This window comes from Rhamphochromis longiceps, linkage group LG8 (genome assembly GCF_057381845.1).
Source record: "Rhamphochromis longiceps isolate RC_006_pf linkage group LG8, R_longiceps_female_GT1.1, whole genome shotgun sequence".
Lineage (NCBI taxonomy): Eukaryota > Metazoa > Chordata > Actinopteri > Cichliformes > Cichlidae > Rhamphochromis > Rhamphochromis longiceps.
In genome coordinates this window covers 2391453-2411452 of record NC_140564.1, presented here as the reverse complement: position 1 = coordinate 2411452, position 20000 = coordinate 2391453, and positions in this window count along the sequence as shown.

Sequence of the window (20000 nt, the reverse complement as noted above, 5' to 3'; positions counted from 1 at the left end):
ATTAAAAAAGTAATAAAGTTAGGGTCCCTTTACAATGTCAGAAGGAGGGAGGCACTAAGGCACCGCCTTCCGCCCCTCGACGCCCTCGCGGTGCCACCTCCTTCTGACAGGAACTTCCTACAGACCAGGTATGAATGATGCCTGACTGGACATACAAAACTCACAAGTTCCTGGCTCTCACGGCTCCTCTGCAGAGGGTTAGTCGAAGAAGGAGGGGCATCGCGAGGGGAGTCGCGAGGGGCGTCGAGGGATGGGGGACTGTTTAAAGTGTGCGTGTTAGTCCCCATAGGGAAATAGTTCCTCTGCATTTAACCCATTCACCCAGTGAAGCAGTGGGCAGCCACCAATGCAGCGCCCGGTGAGCAGTGTGTAGGGACGGCACCTTGCTCAGGGATACCTCAAGGTAGCCGTTCAGTGGAGTTGAACCCCCGACCTTCCGATCATGGGGCCACCACTCTACCTACTGAGCTATCCCTGCCCTCTTTTTTTTTTTTTTTTTTTTTTTTTTTGTGCCTCACTGCCCTCGCCTTCTTCAAGAAAGCTGTCTTTAACCGAGTCGAGAGAGCCGGGAACTTGTGAGGTGTGCATGTCCTGGTGAGCCTCCACCTTTTATAGGTGGGTGCAGCCTCGACTGTACAGAGACAGGCCAGACCAGCTGCACCATACAGACACTTCAAACCTCATCTGAGGACAAAAAACACATACATACATACATACATACATACATACATACATACATACATACATACATCCACCCACCCACCCACATCCATCCATCCATCCATCCTTGCATCCATCCACCCATCCATCCTTGCATCCATCCACCCATCCATCCTTGCATCCATCCATCCATCCATCCTACTATTAAAAAAGTAATAAAGTTAGGGTCCCTTTACAATGTCAGAAGGAGGGAGGCACTAAGGCACCGCCTTCCGCCCCTCGACGCCCTCGCGGTGCCACCTCCTTCTGACAGGAACTTCCTACAGACCAGGTATGAATGATGCCTGACTGGACATACAAAACTCACAAGTTCCTGGCTCTCACGGCTCCTCTGCAGAGGGTTAGTCGAAGAAGGAGGGGCATCGCGAGGGGAGTCGCGAGGGGCATCGAGGGATTTGGGACTGTTTAAAGTCCCCATAGGGAAATAGTTCCTCTGCATTTAACCCATTCACCCAGTGAAGCAGTGGGCAGCCACCAATGCAGCGCCCGGTGAGCAGTGTGTAGGGACGGCACCTTGCTCAGGGATACCTCAAGGTAGCCGTTCAGTGGAGTTGAACCCCCGACCTTCCGATCATGGGGCCACCACTCTACCTACTGAGCTATCCCTGCCCTCTTTTTTTTTTTTTTTTTTTTTTTTTTTTTTTGTGCCTCACTGCCCTCGCCTTCTTCAAGAAAGCCGTCTTCAACCGAGTCGAGAGAGCCGGGAACTTGTGAGGTGTGCATGTCCTGGTGAGCCTCCACCTTTTATAGGTGGGTGCAGCCTCGACTGTACAGAGACAGGCCAGACCAGCTGCACCATACAGACACTTCAAACCTCATCTGAGGACAAAAAACACATACATACATACATACATACATACATACATACATACATACATCCACCCACCCACCCACCCACCCACATCCATCCATCCATCCATCCTTGCATCCATCCACCCATCCATCCTTGCATCCATCCACCCATCCATCCTTGCATCCATCCATCCATCCATCCTACTATTAAAAAAGTAATAAAGTTAGGGTCCCTTTACAATGTCAGAAGGAGGGAGGCACTAAGGCACCGCCTTCCGCCCCTCGACGCCCTCGCGGTGCCACCTCCTTCTGACAGGAACTTCCTACAGACCAGGTATGAATGATGCCTGACTGGACATACAAAACTCACAAGTTCCTGGCTCTCACGGCTCCTCTGCAGAGGGTTAGTCGAAGAAGGAGGGGCATCGCGAGGGGAGTCGCGAGGGGCGTCGAGGGATGGGGGACTGTTTAAAGTGTGCGTGTTAGTCCCCATAGGGAAATAGTTCCTCTGCATTTAACCCATTCACCCAGTGAAGCAGTGGGCAGCCACCAATGCAGCGCCCGGTGAGCAGTGTGTAGGGACGGCACCTTGCTCAGGGATACCTCAAGGTAGCCGTTCAGTGGAGTTGAACCCCCGACCTTCCGATCATGGGGCCACCACTCTACCTACTGAGCTATCCCTGCCCTCTTTTTTTTTTTTTTTTTTTTTTTTTTTTGTGCCTCACTGCCCTCGCCTTCTTCAAGAAAGCCGTCTTCAACCGAGTCGAGAGAGCCGGGAACTTGTGAGGTGTGCATGTCCTGGTGAGCCTCCACCTTTTATAGGTGGGTGCAGCCTCGACTGTACAGAGACAGGCCAGACCAGCTGCACCATACAGACACTTCAAACCTCATCTGAGGACAAAAAACACATACATACATACATACATACATACATACATACATACATACATACATACATCCACCCACCCACCCACATCCATCCATCCATCCATCCTTGCATCCATCCACCCATCCATCCTTGCATCCATCCACCCATCCATCCTTGCATCCATCCATCCATCCATCCTACTATTAAAAAAGTAATAAAGTTAGGGTCCCTTTACAATGTCAGAAGGAGGGAGTCACTAAGGCACCGCCTTCCGCCCCTCGACGCCCTCGCGGTGCCACCTCCTTCTGACAGGAACTTCCTACAGACCAGGTATGAATGATGCCTGACTGGACATACAAAACTCACAAGTTCCTGGCTCTCACGGCTCCTCTGCAGAGGGTTAGTCGAAGAAGGAGGGGCATCGCGAGGGGAGTCGCGAGGGGCGTCGAGGGATGGGGGACTGTTTAAAGTGTGCGTGTTAGTCCCCATAGGGAAATAGTTCCTCTGAATTTAACCCATTCACCCAGTGAAGCAGTGGGCAGCCACCAATGCAGCGCCCGGTGAGCAGTGTGTAGGGACGGCACCTTGCTCAGGGATACCTCAAGGTAGCCGTTCAGTGGAGTTGAACCCCCGACCTTCCGATCATGGGGCCACCACTCTACCTACTGAGCTATCCCTGCCCTCTTTTTTTTTTTTTTTTTTTTTTTTTGTGCCTCACTGCCCTCGCCTTCTTCAAGAAAGCCGTCTTCAACCGAGTCGAGAGAGCCGGGAACTTGTGAGGTGTGCATGTCCTGGTGAGCCTCCACCTTTTATAGGTGGGTGCAGCCTCGACTGTACAGAGACAGGCCAGACCAGCTGCACCATACAGACACTTCAAACCTCATCTGAGGACAAAAAACACATACATACATACATACATACATACATACATACATACATACATACATCCACCCACCCACCCACATCCATCCATCCATCCATCCTTGCATCCATCCACCCATCCATCCTTGCATCCATCCACCCATCCATCCTTGCATCCATCCATCCATCCATCCTACTATTAAAAAAGTAATAAAGTTAGGGTCCCTTTACAATGTCAGAAGGAGGGAGGCACTAAGGCACCGCCTTCCGCCCCTCGACGCCCTCGCGGTGCCACCTCCTTCTGACAGGAACTTCCTACAGACCAGGTATGAATGATGCCTGACTGGACATACAAAACTCACAAGTTCCTGGCTCTCACGGCTCCTCTGCAGAGGGTTAGTCGAAGAAGGAGGGGCATCGCGAGGGGAGTCGCGAGGGGCATCGAGGGATTTGGGACTGTTTAAAGTCCCCATAGGGAAATAGTTCCTCTGCATTTAACCCATTCACCCAGTGAAGCAGTGGGCAGCCACCAATGCAGCGCCCGGTGAGCAGTGTGTAGGGACGGCACCTTGCTCAGGGATACCTCAAGGTAGCCGTTCAGTGGAGTTGAACCCCCGACCTTCCGATCATGGGGCCACCACTCTACCTACTGAGCTATCCCTGCCCTCTTTTTTTTTTTTTTTTTTTTTTTTTTTTTTTTTTTTTTGTGCCTCACTGCCCTCGCCTTCTTCAAGAAAGCCGTCTTCAACCGAGTCGAGAGAGCCGGGAACTTGTGAGGTGTGCATGTCCTGGTGAGCCTCCACCTTTTATAGGTGGGTGCAGCCTCGACTGTACAGAGACAGGCCAGACCAGCTGCACCATACAGACACTTCAAACCTCATCTGAGGACAAAAAACACATACATACATACATACATACATACATACATCCACCCACCCACCCACCCACCCACATCCATCCATCCATCCATCCTTGCATCCATCCACCCATCCATCCTTGCATCCATCCACCCATCCATCCTTGCATCCATCCATCCATCCATCCTACTATTAAAAAAGTAATAAAGTTAGGGTCCCTTTACAATGTCAGAAGGAGGGAGGCACTAAGGCACCGCCTTCCGCCCCTCGACGCCCTCGCGGTGCCACCTCCTTCTGACAGGAACTTCCTACAGACCAGGTATGAATGATGCCTGACTGGACATACAAAACTCACAAGTTCCTGGCTCTCACGGCTCCTCTGCAGAGGGTTAGTCGAAGAAGGAGGGGCATCGCGAGGGGAGTCGCGAGGGGCGTCGAGGGATGGGGGACTGTTTAAAGTGTGCGTGTTAGTCCCCATAGGGAAATAGTTCCTCTGCATTTAACCCATTCACCCAGTGAAGCAGTGGGCAGCCACCAATGCAGCGCCCGGTGAGCAGTGTGTAGGGACGGCACCTTGCTCAGGGATACCTCAAGGTAGCCGTTCAGTGGAGTTGAACCCCCGACCTTCCGATCATGGGGCCACCACTCTACCTACTGAGCTATCCCTGCCCTCTTTTTTTTTTTTTTTTTTTTTTTTTTTTGTGCCTCACTGCCCTCGCCTTCTTCAAGAAAGCCGTCTTCAACCGAGTCGAGAGAGCCGGGAACTTGTGAGGTGTGCATGTCCTGGTGAGCCTCCACCTTTTATAGGTGGGTGCAGCCTCGACTGTACAGAGACAGGCCAGACCAGCTGCACCATACAGACACTTCAAACCTCATCTGAGGACAAAAAACACATACATACATACATACATACATACATACATCCACCCACCCACCCACATCCATCCATCCATCCATCCTTGCATCCATCCACCCATCCATCCTTGCATCCATCCATCCATCCATCCTACTATTAAAAAAGTAATAAAGTTAGGGTCCCTTTACAATGTCAGAAGGAGGGAGGCACTAAGGCACCGCCTTCCGCCCCTCGACGCCCTCGCGGTGCCACCTCCTTCTGACAGGAACTTCCTACAGACCAGGTATGAATGATGCCTGACTGGACATACAAAACTCACAAGTTCCTGGCTCTCACGGCTCCTCTGCAGAGGGTTAGTCGAAGAAGGAGGGGCATCGCGAGGGGAGTTGCGAGGGGCGTCGAGGGATGGGGGACTGTTTAAAGTCCCCATAGGGAAATAGTTCCTCTGCATTTAACCCATTCACCCAGTGAAGCAGTGGGCAGCCACCAATGCAGCGCCCGGTGAGCAGTGTGTAGGGACGGCACCTTGCTCAGGGATACCTCAAGGTAGCCGTTCAGTGGAGTTGAACCCCCGACCTTCCGATCATGGGGCCACCACTCTACCTACTGAGCTATCCCTGCCCTCTTTTTTTTTTTTTTTTTTTTTTGTGCCTCACTGCCCTCGCCTTCTTCAAGAAAGCCGTCTTCAACCGAGTCGAGAGAGCCGGGAACTTGTGAGGTGTGCATGTCCTGGTGAGCCTCCACCTTTTATAGGTGGGTGCAGCCTCGACTGTACAGAGACAGGCCAGACCAGCTGCACCATACAGACACTTCAAACCTCATCTGAGGACAAAAAACACATACATACATACATACATACATACATACATACATACATCCACCCACCCACCCACCCACATCCATCCATCCATCCATCCTTGCATCCATCCACCCATCCATCCTTGCATCCATCCACCCATCCATCCTTGCATCCATCCATCCATCCATCCTACTATTAAAAAAGTAATAAAGTTAGGGTCCCTTTACAATGTCAGAAGGAGGGAGGCAGTAAGGCACCGCCTTCCGCCCCTCGACGCCCTCGCGGTGCCACCTCCTTCTGACAGGAACTTCCTACAGACCAGGTATGAATGATGCCTGACTGGACATACAAAACTCACAAGTTCCTGGCTCTCACGGCTCCTCTGCAGAGGGTTAGTCGAAGAAGGAGGGGCATCGCGAGGGGAGTCGCGAGGGGCGTCGAGGGATGGGGGACTGTTTAAAGTCCCCATAGGGAAATAGTTCCTCTGCATTTAACCCATTCACCCAGTGAAGCAGTGGGCAGCCACCAATGCAGCGCCCGGTGAGCAGTGTGTAGGGACGGCACCTTGCTCAGGGATACCTCAAGGTAGCCGTTCAGTGGAGTTGAACCCCCGACCTTCCGATCATGGGGCCACCACTCTACCTACTGAGCTATCCCTGCCCTCTTTTTTTTTTTTTTTTTTTTTTGTGCTTCACTGCCCTCGCCTTCTTCAAGAAAGCCGTCTTCAACCGAGTCGAGAGAGCCGGGAACTTGTGAGGTGTGCATGTCCTGGTGAGCCTCCACCTTTTATAGGTGGGTGCAGCCTCGACTGTACAGAGACAGGCCAGACCAGCTGCACCATACAGACACTTCAAACCTCATCTGAGGACAAAAAACACATACATACATACATACATACATACATACATCCACCCACCCACCCACATCCATCCATCCATCCATCCTTGCATCCATCCACCCATCCATCCTTGCATCCATCCATCCATCCATCCATCCTACTATTAAAAAAGTAATAAAGTTAGGGTCCCTTTACAATGTCAGAAGGAGGGAGGCACTAAGGCACCGCCTTCCGCCCCTCGACGCCCTCGCGGTGCCACCTCCTTCTGACAGGAACTTCCTACAGACCAGGTATGAATGATGCCTGACTGGACATACAAAACTCACAAGTTCCTGGCTCTCACGGCTCCTCTGCAGAGGGTTAGTCGAAGAAGGAGGGGCATCGCGAGGGGAGTCGCGAGGGGCGTCGAGGGATGGGGGACCGTTTAAAGTGTGCGTGTTAGTCCCCATAGGGAAATAGTTCCTCTGCATTTAACCCATTCACCCAGTGAAGCAGTGGGCAGCCACCAATGCAGCGCCCGGTGAGCAGTGTGTAGGGACGGCACCTTGCTCAGGGATACCTCAAGGTAGCCGTTCAGTGGAGTTGAACCCCCGACCTTCCGATCATGGGGCCACCACTCTACCTACTGAGCTATCCCTGCCCTTTTTTTTTTTTTTTTTTTTAATTTTTTTTTTTTTTTTTTGGTGCCTCACTGCCCTCGCCTTCTTCAAGAAAGCCGTCTTCAACCGAGTCGAGAGAGCCGGGAACTTGTGAGGTGTGCATGTCCTGGTGAGCCTCCACCTTTTATAGGTGGGTGCAGCCTCGACTGTACAGAGACAGGCCAGACCAGCTGCACCATACAGACACTTCAAACCTCATCTGAGGACAAAAAACACATACATACATACATACATACATACATACATACATACATCCACCCACCCACCCACCCACATCCATCCATCCATCCATCCTTGCATCCATCCACCCATCCATCCTTGCATCCATCCATCCATCCATCCATCCTACTATTAAAAAAGTAATAAAGTTAGGGTCCCTTTACAATGTCAGAAGGAGGGAGGCACTAAGGCACCGCCTTCCGCCCCTCGACGCCCTCGCGGTGCCACCTCCTTCTGACAGGAACTTCCTACAGACCAGGTATGAATGATGCCTGACTGGACATACAAAACTCACAAGTTCCTGGCTCTCACGGCTCCTCTGCAGAGGGTTAGTCGAAGAAGGAGGGGCATCGCGAGGGGAGTCGCGAGGGGCGTCGAGGGATGGGGGACTGTTTAAAGTGTGCGTGTTAGTCCCCATAGGGAAATAGTTCCTCTGCATTTAACCCATTCACCCAGTGAAGCAGTGGGCAGCCACCAATGCAGCGCCCGGTGAGCAGTGTGTAGGGACGGCACCTTGCTCAGGGATACCTCAAGGTAGCCGTTCAGTGGAGTTGAACCCCCGACCTTCCGATCATGGGGCCACCACTCTACCTACTGAGCTATCCCTGCCCTCTTTTTTTTTTTTTTTTTTTTTTTTTTTTGTGCCTCACTGCCCTCGCCTTCTTCAAGAAAGCTGTCTTCAACCGAGTCGAGAGAGCCGGGAACTTGTGAGGTGTGCATGTCCTGGTGAGCCTCCACCTTTTATAGGTGGGTGCAGCCTCGACTGTACAGAGACAGGCCAGACCAGCTGCACCATACAGACACTTCAAACCTCATCTGAGGACAAAAAACACATACATACATACATACATACATACATACATACATACATCCACCCACCCACCCACATCCATCCATCCATCCATCCTTGCATCCATCCACCCATCCATCCTTGCATCCATCCACCCATCCATCCTTGCATCCATCCATCCATCCATCCTACTATTAAAAAAGTAATAAAGTTAGGGTCCCTTTACAATGTCAGAAGGAGGGAGGCACTAAGGCACCGCCTTCCGCCCCTCGACGCCCTCGCGGTGCCACCTCCTTCTGACAGGAACTTCCTACAGACCAGGTATGAATGATGCCTGACTGGACATACAAAACTCACAAGTTCCTGGCTCTCACGGCTCCTCTGCAGAGGGTTAGTCGAAGAAGGAGGGGCATCGCGAGGGGAGTCGCGAGGGGCGTCGAGGGATGGGGGACTGTTTAAAGTGTGCGTGTTAGTCCCCATAGGGAAATAGTTCCTCTGCATTTAACCCATTCACCCAGTGAAGCAGTGGGCAGCCACCAATGCAGCGCCCGGTGAGCAGTGTGTAGGGACGGCACCTTGCTCAGGGATACCTCAAGGTAGCCGTTCAGTGGAGTTGAACCCCCGACCTTCCGATCATGGGGCCACCACTCTACCTACTGAGCTATCCCTGCCCTCTTTTTTTTTTTTTTTTTTTTTTTTTTTGTGCCTCACTGCCCTCGCCTTCTTCAAGAAAGCTGTCTTTAACCGAGTCGAGAGAGCCGGGAACTTGTGAGGTGTGCATGTCCTGGTGAGCCTCCACCTTTTATAGGTGGGTGCAGCCTCGACTGTACAGAGACAGGCCAGACCAGCTGCACCATACAGACACTTCAAACCTCATCTGAGGACAAAAAACACATACATACATACATACATACATACATACATACATACATACATACATACATCCACCCACCCACCCACATCCATCCATCCATCCATCCTTGCATCCATCCACCCATCCATCCTTGCATCCATCCACCCATCCATCCTTGCATCCATCCATCCATCCATCCTACTATTAAAAAAGTAATAAAGTTAGGGTCCCTTTACAATGTCAGAAGGAGGGAGGCACTAAGGCACCGCCTTCCGCCCCTCGACGCCCTCGCGGTGCCACCTCCTTCTGACAGGAACTTCCTACAGACCAGGTATGAATGATGCCTGACTGGACATACAAAACTCACAAGTTCCTGGCTCTCACGGCTCCTCTGCAGAGGGTTAGTCGAAGAAGGAGGGGCATCGCGAGGGGAGTCGCGAGGGGCGTCGAGGGATGGGGGACTGTTTAAAGTCCCCATAGGGAAATAGTTCCTCTGCATTTAACCCATTCACCCAGTGAAGCAGTGGGCAGCCACCAATGCAGCGCCCGGTGAGCAGTGTGTAGGGACGGCACCTTGCTCAGGGATACCTCAAGGTAGCCGTTCAGTGGAGTTGAACCCCCGACCTTCCGATCATGGGGCCACCACTCTACCTACTGAGCTATCCCTGCCCTCTTTTTTTTTTTTTTTTTTTTTTGTGCCTCACTGCCCTCGCCTTCTTCAAGAAAGCCGTCTTCAACCGAGTCGAGAGAGCCGGGAACTTGTGAGGTGTGCATGTCCTGGTGAGCCTCCACCTTTTATAGGTGGGTGCAGCCTCGACTGTACAGAGACAGGCCAGACCAGCTGCACCATACAGACACTTCAAACCTCATCTGAGGACAAAAAACACATACATACATACATACATACATACATACATCCACCCACCCACCCACATCCATCCATCCATCCATCCTTGCATCCATCCACCCATCCATCCTTGCATCCATCCATCCATCCATCCATCCTACTATTAAAAAAGTAATAAAGTTAGGGTCCCTTTACAATGTCAGAAGGAGGGAGGCACTAAGGCACCGCCTTCCGCCCCTCGACGCCCTCGCGGTGCCACCTCCTTCTGACAGGAACTTCCTACAGACCAGGTATGAATGATGCCTGACTGGACATACAAAACTCACAAGTTCCTGGCTCTCACGGCTCCTCTGCAGAGGGTTAGTCGAAGAAGGAGGGGCATCGCGAGGGGAGTCGCGAGGGGCGTCGAGGGATGGGGGACTGTTTAAAGTGTGCGTGTTAGTCCCCATAGGGAAATAGTTCCTCTGCATTTAACCCATTCACCCAGTGAAGCAGTGGGCAGCCACCAATGCAGCGCCCGGTGAGCAGTGTGTAGGGACGGCACCTTGCTCAGGGATACCTCAAGGTAGCCGTTCAGTGGAGTTGAACCCCCGACCTTCCGATCATGGGGCCACCACTCTACCTACTGAGCTATCCCTGCCCTTTTTTTTTTTTTTTTTTTTAATTTTTTTTTTTTTTTTTTGGTGCCTCACTGCCCTCGCCTTCTTCAAGAAAGCCGTCTTCAACCGAGTCGAGAGAGCCGGGAACTTGTGAGGTGTGCATGTCCTGGTGAGCCTCCACCTTTTATAGGTGGGTGCAGCCTCGACTGTACAGAGACAGGCCAGACCAGCTGCACCATACAGACACTTCAAACCTCATCTGAGGACAAAAAACACATACATACATACATACATACATACATACATACATACATACATCCACCCACCCACCCACCCACATCCATCCATCCATCCATCCTTGCATCCATCCACCCATCCATCCTTGCATCCATCCATCCATCCATCCATCCTACTATTAAAAAAGTAATAAAGTTAGGGTCCCTTTACAATGTCAGAAGGAGGGAGGCACTAAGGCACCGCCTTCCGCCCCTCGACGCCCTCGCGGTGCCACCTCCTTCTGACAGGAACTTCCTACAGACCAGGTATGAATGATGCCTGACTGGACATACAAAACTCACAAGTTCCTGGCTCTCACGGCTCCTCTGCAGAGGGTTAGTCGAAGAAGGAGGGGCATCGCGAGGGGAGTCGCGAGGGGCGTCGAGGGATGGGGGACTGTTTAAAGTGTGCGTGTTAGTCCCCATAGGGAAATAGTTCCTCTGCATTTAACCCATTCACCCAGTGAAGCAGTGGGCAGCCACCAATGCAGCGCCCGGTGAGCAGTGTGTAGGGACGGCACCTTGCTCAGGGATACCTCAAGGTAGCCGTTCAGTGGAGTTGAACCCCCGACCTTCCGATCATGGGGCCACCACTCTACCTACTGAGCTATCCCTGCCCTCTTTTTTTTTTTTTTTTTTTTTTTTTTTTGTGCCTCACTGCCCTCGCCTTCTTCAAGAAAGCTGTCTTCAACCGAGTCGAGAGAGCCGGGAACTTGTGAGGTGTGCATGTCCTGGTGAGCCTCCACCTTTTATAGGTGGGTGCAGCCTCGACTGTACAGAGACAGGCCAGACCAGCTGCACCATACAGACACTTCAAACCTCATCTGAGGACAAAAAACACATACATACATACATACATACATACATACATACATACATCCACCCACCCACCCACATCCATCCATCCATCCATCCTTGCATCCATCCACCCATCCATCCTTGCATCCATCCACCCATCCATCCTTGCATCCATCCATCCATCCATCCTACTATTAAAAAAGTAATAAAGTTAGGGTCCCTTTACAATGTCAGAAGGAGGGAGGCACTAAGGCACCGCCTTCCGCCCCTCGACGCCCTCGCGGTGCCACCTCCTTCTGACAGGAACTTCCTACAGACCAGGTATGAATGATGCCTGACTGGACATACAAAACTCACAAGTTCCTGGCTCTCACGGCTCCTCTGCAGAGGGTTAGTCGAAGAAGGAGGGGCATCACGAGGGGAGTCGCGAGGGGCGTCGAGGGATGGGGGACTGTTTAAAGTGTGCGTGTTAGTCCCCATAGGGAAATAGTTCCTCTGCATTTAACCCATTCACCCAGTGAAGCAGTGGGCAGCCACCAATGCAGCGCCCGGTGAGCAGTGTGTAGGGACGGCACCTTGCTCAGGGATACCTCAAGGTAGCCGTTCAGTGGAGTTGAACCCCCGACCTTCCGATCATGGGGCCACCACTCTACCTACTGAGCTATCCCTGCCCTCTTTTTTTTTTTTTTTTTTTTTTTTGTGCCTCACTGCCCTCGCCTTCTTCAAGAAAGCCGTCTTCAACCGAGTCGAGAGAGCCGGGAACTTGTGAGGTGTGCATGTCCTGGTGAGCCTCCACCTTTTATAGGTGGGTGCAGCCTCGACTGTACAGAGACAGGCCAGACCAGCTGCACCATACAGACACTTCAAACCTCATCTGAGGACAAAAAACACATACATACATACATACATACATACATACATACATACATACATCCACCCACCCACCCACATCCATCCATCCATCCATCCTTGCATCCATCCACCCATCCATCCTTGCATCCATCCATCCATCCATCCTACTATTAAAAAAGTAATAAAGTTAGGGTCCCTTTACAATGTCAGAAGGAGGGAGGCACTAAGGCACCGCCTTCCGCCCCTCGACGCCCTCGCGGTGCCACCTCCTTCTGACAGGAACTTCCTACAGACCAGGTATGAATGATGCCTGACTGGACATACAAAACTCACAAGTTCCTGACTCTCACGGCTCCTCTGCAGAGGGTTAGTCGAAGAAGGAGGGGCATCGCGAGGGGAGTCGCGAGGGGCGTCGAGGGATGGGGGACTGTTTAAAGTCCCCATAGGGAAATAGTTCCTCTGCATTTAACCCATTCACCCAGTGAAGCAGTGGGCAGCCACCAATGCAGCGCCCGGTGAGCAGTGTGTAGGGACGGCACCTTGCTCAGGGATACCTCAAGGTAGCCGTTCAGTGGAGTTGAACCCCCGACCTTCCGATCATGGGGCCACCACTCTACCTACTGAGCTATCCCTGCCCTCTTTTTTTTTTTTTTTTTTTTTTTTTTTTTTTGTGCCTCACTGCCCTCGCCTTCTTCAAGAAAGCCGTCTTCAACCGAGTCGAGAGAGCCGGGAACTTGTGAGGTGTGCATGTCCTGGTGAGCCTCCACCTTTTATAGGTGGGTGCAGCCTCGACTGTACAGAGACAGGCCAGACCAGCTGCACCATACAGACACTTCAAACCTCATCTGAGGACAAAAAACACATACATACATACATACATACATACATACATCCACCCACCCACCCACATCCATCCATCCATCCATCCTTGCATCCATCCACCCATCCATCCTTGCATCCATCCATCCATCCATCCTACTATTAAAAAAGTAATAAAGTTAGGGTCCCTTTACAATGTCAGAAGGAGGGAGGCACTAAGGCACCGCCTTCCGCCCCTCGACGCCCTCGCGGTGCCACCTCCTTCTGACAGGAACTTCCTACAGACCAGGTATGAATGATGCCTGACTGGACATACAAAACTCACAAGTTCCTGGCTCTCACGGCTCCTCTGCAGAGGGTTAGTCGAAGAAGGAGGGGCATCGCGAGGGGAGTCGCGAGGGGCGTCGAGGGATGGGGGACTGTTTAAAGTGTGCGTGTTAGTCCCCATAGGGAAATAGTTCCTCTGCATTTAACCCATTCACCCAGTGAAGCAGTGGGCAGCCACCAATGCAGCGCCCGGTGAGCAGTGTGTAGGGACGGCACCTTGCTCAGGGATACCTCAAGGTAGCCGTTCAGTGGAGTTGAACCCCCGACCTTCCGATCATGGGGCCACCACTCTACCTACTGAGCTATCCCTGCCCTTTTTTTTTTTTTTTTTTTTTTTTTTTTTTTTTTTTTTTTGGTGCCTCACTGCCCTCGCCTTCTTCAAGAAAGCCGTCTTCAACCGAGTCGAGAGAGCCGGGAACTTGTGAGGTGTGCATGTCCTGGTGAGCCTCCACCTTTTATAGGTGGGTGCAGCCTCGACTGTACAGAGACAGGCCAGACCAGCTGCACCATACAGACACTTCAAACCTCATCTGAGGACAAAAAACACATACATACATACATACATACATACATACATACATACATACATCCACCCACCCACCCACCCACATCCATCCATCCATCCATCCTTGCATCCATCCACCCATCCATCCTTGCATCCATCCATCCATCCATCCATCCTACTATTAAAAAAGTAATAAAGTTAGGGTCCCTTTACAATGTCAGAAGGAGGGAGGCACTAAGGCACCGCCTTCCGCCCCTCGACGCCCTCGCGGTGCCACCTCCTTCTGACAGGAACTTCCTACAGACCAGGTATGAATGATGCCTGACTGGACATACAAAACTCACAAGTTCCTGGCTCTCACGGCTCCTCTGCAGAGGGTTAGTCGAAGAAGGAGGGGCATCGCGAGGGGAGTCGCGAGGGGCGTCGAGGGATGGGGGACTGTTTAAAGTGTGCGTGTTAGTCCCCATAGGGAAATAGTTCCTCTGCATTTAACCCATTCACCCAGTGAAGCAGTGGGCAGCCACCAATGCAGCGCCCGGTGAGCAGTGTGTAGGGACGGCACCTTGCTCAGGGATACCTCAAGGTAGCCGTTCAGTGGAGTTGAACCCCCGACCTTCCGATCATGGGGCCACCACTCTACCTACTGAGCTATCCCTGCCCTCTTTTTTTTTTTTTTTTTTTTTTTTTTTGTGCCTCACTGCCCTCGCCTTCTTCAAGAAAGCTGTCTTCAACCGAGTCGAGAGAGCCGGGAACTTGTGAGGTGTGCATGTCCTGGTGAGCCTCCACCTTTTATAGGTGGGTGCAGCCTCGACTGTACAGAGACAGGCCAGACCAGCTGCACCATACAGACACTTCAAACCTCATCTGAGGACAAAAAACACATACATACATACATACATACATACATACATACATACATACATACATACATACATCCACCCACCCACCCACCCACCCACATCCATCCATCCATCCATCCTTGCATCCATCCACCCATCCATCCTTGCATCCATCCACCCATCCATCCTTGCATCCATCCATCCATCCATCCTACTATTAAAAAAGTAATAAAGTTAGGGTCCCTTTACAATGTCAGAAGGAGGGAGGCACTAAGGCACCGCCTTCCGCCCCTCGACGCCCTCGCGGTGCCACCTCCTTCTGACAGGAACTTCCTACAGACCAGGTATGAATGATGCCTGACTGGACATACAAAACTCACAAGTTCCTGGCTCTCACGGCTCCTCTGCAGAGGGTTAGTCGAAGAAGGAGGGGCATCGCGAGGGGAGTCGCGAGGGGCGTCGAGGGATGGGGGACTGTTTAAAGTCCCCATAGGGAAATAGTTCCTCTGCATTTAACCCATTCACCCAGTGAAGCAGTGGGCAGCCACCAATGCAGCGCCCGGTGAGCAGTGTGTAGGGACGGCACCTTGCTCAGGGATACCTCAAGGTAGCCGTTCAGTGGAGTTGAACCCCCGACCTTCCGATCATGGGGCCACCACTCTACCTACTGAGCTATCCCTGCCCTCTTTTTTTTTTTTTTTTTTTTTTTTTTTTTTTGTGCCTCACTGCCCTCGCCTTCTTCAAGAAAGCCGTCTTCAACCGAGTCGAGAGAGCCGGGAACTTGTGAGGTGTGCATGTCCTGGTGAGCCTCCACCTTTTATAGGTGGGTGCAGCCTCGACTGTACAGAGACAGGCCAGACCAGCTGCACCATACAGACACTTCAAACCTCATCTGAGGACAAAAAACACATACATACATACATACATACATACATACATACATACATACATACATCCACCCACCCACCCACATCCATCCATCCATCCATCCTTGCATCCATCCACCCATCCATCCTTGCATCCATCCACCCATCCATCCTTGCATCCATCCATCCATCCATCCTACTATTAAAAAAGTAATAAAGTTAGGGTCCCTTTACAATGTCAGAAGGAGGGAGGCACTAAGGCACCGCCTTCCGCCCCTCGACGCCCTCGCGGTGCCACCTCCTTCTGACAGGAACTTCCTACAGACCAGGTATGAATGATGCCTGACTGGACATACAAAACTCACAAGTTCCTGGCTCTCACGGCTCCTCTGCAGAGGGTTAGTCGAAGAAGGAGGGGCATCACGAGGGGAGTCGCGAGGGGCGTCGAGGGATGGGGGACTGTTTAAAGTGTGCGTGTTAGTCCCCATAGGGAAATAGTTCCTCTGCATTTAACCCATTCACCCAGTGAAGCAGTGGGCAGCCACCAATGCAGCGCCCGGTGAGCAGTGTGTAGGGACGGCACCTTGCTCAGGGATACCTCAAGGTAGCCGTTCAGTGGAGTTGAACCCCCGACCTTCCGATCATGGGGCCACCACTCTACCTACTGAGCTATCCCTGCCCTCTTTTTTTTTTTTTTTTTTTTTTTTTTGTGCCTCACTGCCCTCGCCTTCTTCAAGAAAGCCGTCTTCAACCGAGTCGAGAGAGCCGGGAACTTGTGAGGTGTGCATGTCCTGGTGAGCCTCCACCTTTTATAGGTGGGTGCAGCCTCGACTGTACAGAGACAGGCCAGACCAGCTGCACCATACAGACACTTCAAACCTCATCTGAGGACAAAAAACACATACATACATACATACATACATACATACATACATCCACCCACCCACCCACATCCATCCATCCATCCATCCTTGCATCCATCCACCCATCCATCCTTGCATCCATCCATCCATCCATCCTACTATTAAAAAAGTAATAAAGTTAGGGTCCCTTTACAATGTCAGAAGGAGGGAGGCACTAAGGCACCGCCTTCCGCCCCTCGACGCCCTCGCGGTGCCACCTCCTTCTGACAGGAACTTCCTACAGACCAGGTATGAATGATGCCTGACTGGACATACAAAACTCACAAGTTCCTGGCTCTCACGGCTCCTCTGCAGAGGGTTAGTCGAAGAAGGAGGGGCATCGCGAGGGGAGTCGCGAGGGGCGTCGAGGGATGGGGGACTGTTTAAAGTCCCCATAGGGAAATAGTTCCTCTGCATTTAACCCATTCACCCAGTGAAGCAGTGGGCAGCCACCAATGCAGCGCCCGGTGAGCAGTGTGTAGGGACGGCACCTTGCTCAGGGATACCTCAAGGTAGCCGTTCAGTGGAGTTGAACCCCCGACCTTCCGATCATGGGGCCACCACTCTACCTACTGAGCTATCCCTGCCCTCTTTTTTTTTTTTTTTTTTTTTTTTTTTTTTTGTGCCTCACTGCCCTCGCCTTCTTCAAGAAAGCCGTCTTCAACCGAGTCGAGAGAGCCGGGAACTTGTGAGGTGTGCATGTCCTGGTGAGCCTCCACCTTTTATAGGTGGGTGCAGCCTCGACTGTACAGAGACAGGCCAGACCAGCTGCACCATACAGACACTTCAAACCTCATCTGAGGACAAAAAACACATACATACATACATACATACATACATACATACATCCACCCACCCACCCACATCCATCCATCCATCCATCCTTGCATCCATCCACCCATCCATCCTTGCATCCATCCATCCATCCATCCTACTATTAAAAAAGTAATAAAGTTAGGGTCCCTTTACAATGTCAGAAGGAGGGAGGCACTAAGGCACCGCCTTCCGCCCCTCGACGCCCTCGCGGTGCCACCTCCTTCTGACAGGAACTTCCTACAGACCAGGTATGAATGATGCCTGACTGGACATACAAAACTCACAAGTTCCTGGCTCTCACGGCTCCTCTGCAGAGGGTTAGTCGAAGAAGGAGGGGCATCGCGAGGGGAGTCGCGAGGGGCGTCGAGGGATGGGGGACTGTTTAAAGTGTGCGTGTTAGTCCCCATAGGGAAATAGTTCCTCTGCATTTAACCCATTCACCCAGTGAAGCAGTGGGCAGCCACCAATGCAGCGCCCGGTGAGCAGTGTGTAGGGACGGCACCTTGCTCAGGGATACCTCAAGGTAGCCGTTCAGTGGAGTTGAACCCCCGACCTTCCGATCATGGGGCCACCACTCTACCTACTGAGCTATCCCTGCCCTTTTTTTTTTTTTTTTTTTTAATTTTTTTTTTTTTTTTTTGGTGCCTCACTGCCCTCGCCTTCTTCAAGAAAGCCGTCTTCAACCGAGTCGAGAGAGCCGGGAACTTGTGAGGTGTGCATGTCCTGGTGAGCCTCCACCTTTTATAGGTGGGTGCAGCCTCGACTGTACAGAGACAGGCCAGACCAGCTGCACCATACAGACACTTCAAACCTCATCTGAGGACAAAAAACACATACATACATACATACATACATACATACATACATACATACATCCACCCACCCACCCACCCACATCCATCCATCCATCCATCCTTGCATCCATCCACCCATCCATCCTTGCATCCATCCATCCATCCATCCATCCTACTATTAAAAAAGTAATAAAGTTAGGGTCCCTTTACAATGTCAGAAGGAGGGAGGCACTAAGGCACCGCCTTCCGCCCCTCGACGCCCTCGCGGTGCCACCTCCTTCTGACAGGAACTTCCTACAGACCAGGTATGAATGATGCCTGACTGGACATACAAAACTCACAAGTTCCTGGCTCTCACGGCTCCTCTGCAGAGGGTTAGTCGAAGAAGGAGGGGCATCGCGAGGGGAGTCGCGAGGGGCGTCGAGGGATGGGGGACTGTTTAAAGTGTGCGTGTTAGTCCCCATAGGGAAATAGTTCCTCTGCATTTAACCCATTCACCCAGTGAAGCAGTGGGCAGCCACCAATGCAGCGCCCGGTGAGCAGTGTGTAGGGACGGCACCTTGCTCAGGGATACCTCAAGGTAGCCGTTCAGTGGAGTTGAACCCCCGACCTTCCGATCATGGGGCCACCACTCTACCTACTGAGCTATCCCTGCCCTCTTTTTTTTTTTTTTTTTTTTTTTTTTTTGTGCCTCACTGCCCTCGCCTTCTTCAAGAAAGCTGTCTTCAACCGAGTCGAGAGAGCCGGGAACTTGTGAGGTGTGCATGTCCTGGTGAGCCTCCACCTTTTATAGGTGGGTGCAGCCTCGACTGTACAGAGACAGGCCAGACCAGCTGCACCATACAGACACTTCAAACCTCATCTGAGGACAAAAAACACATACATACATACATACATACATACATACATACATACATCCACCCACCCACCCACATCCATCCATCCATCCATCCTTGCATCCATCCACCCATCCATCCTTGCATCCATCCACCCATCCATCCTTGCATCCATCCATCCATCCATCCTACTATTAAAAAAGTAATAAAGTTAGGGTCCCTTTACAATGTCAGAAGGAGGGAGGCACTAAGGCACCGCCTTCCGCCCCTCGACGCCCTCGCGGTGCCACCTCCTTCTGACAGGAACTTCCTACAGACCAGGTATGAATGATGCCTGACTGGACATACAAAACTCACAAGTTCCTGGCTCTCACGGCTCCTCTGCAGAGGGTTAGTCGAAGAAGGAGGGGCATCACGAGGGGAGTCGCGAGGGGCGTCGAGGGATGGGGGACTGTTTAAAGTGTGCGTGTTAGTCCCCATAGGGAAATAGTTCCTCTGCATTTAACCCATTCACCCAGTGAAGCAGTGGGCAGCCACCAATGCAGCGCCCGGTGAGCAGTGTGTAGGGACGGCACCTTGCTCAGGGATACCTCAAGGTAGCCGTTCAGTGGAGTTGAACCCCCGACCTTCCGATCATGGGGCCACCACTCTACCTACTGAGCTATCCCTGCCCTCTTTTTTTTTTTTTTTTTTTTTTTTGTGCCTCACTGCCCTCGCCTTCTTCAAGAAAGCCGTCTTCAACCGAGTCGAGAGAGCCGGGAACTTGTGAGGTGTGCATGTCCTGGTGAGCCTCCACCTTTTATAGGTGGGTGC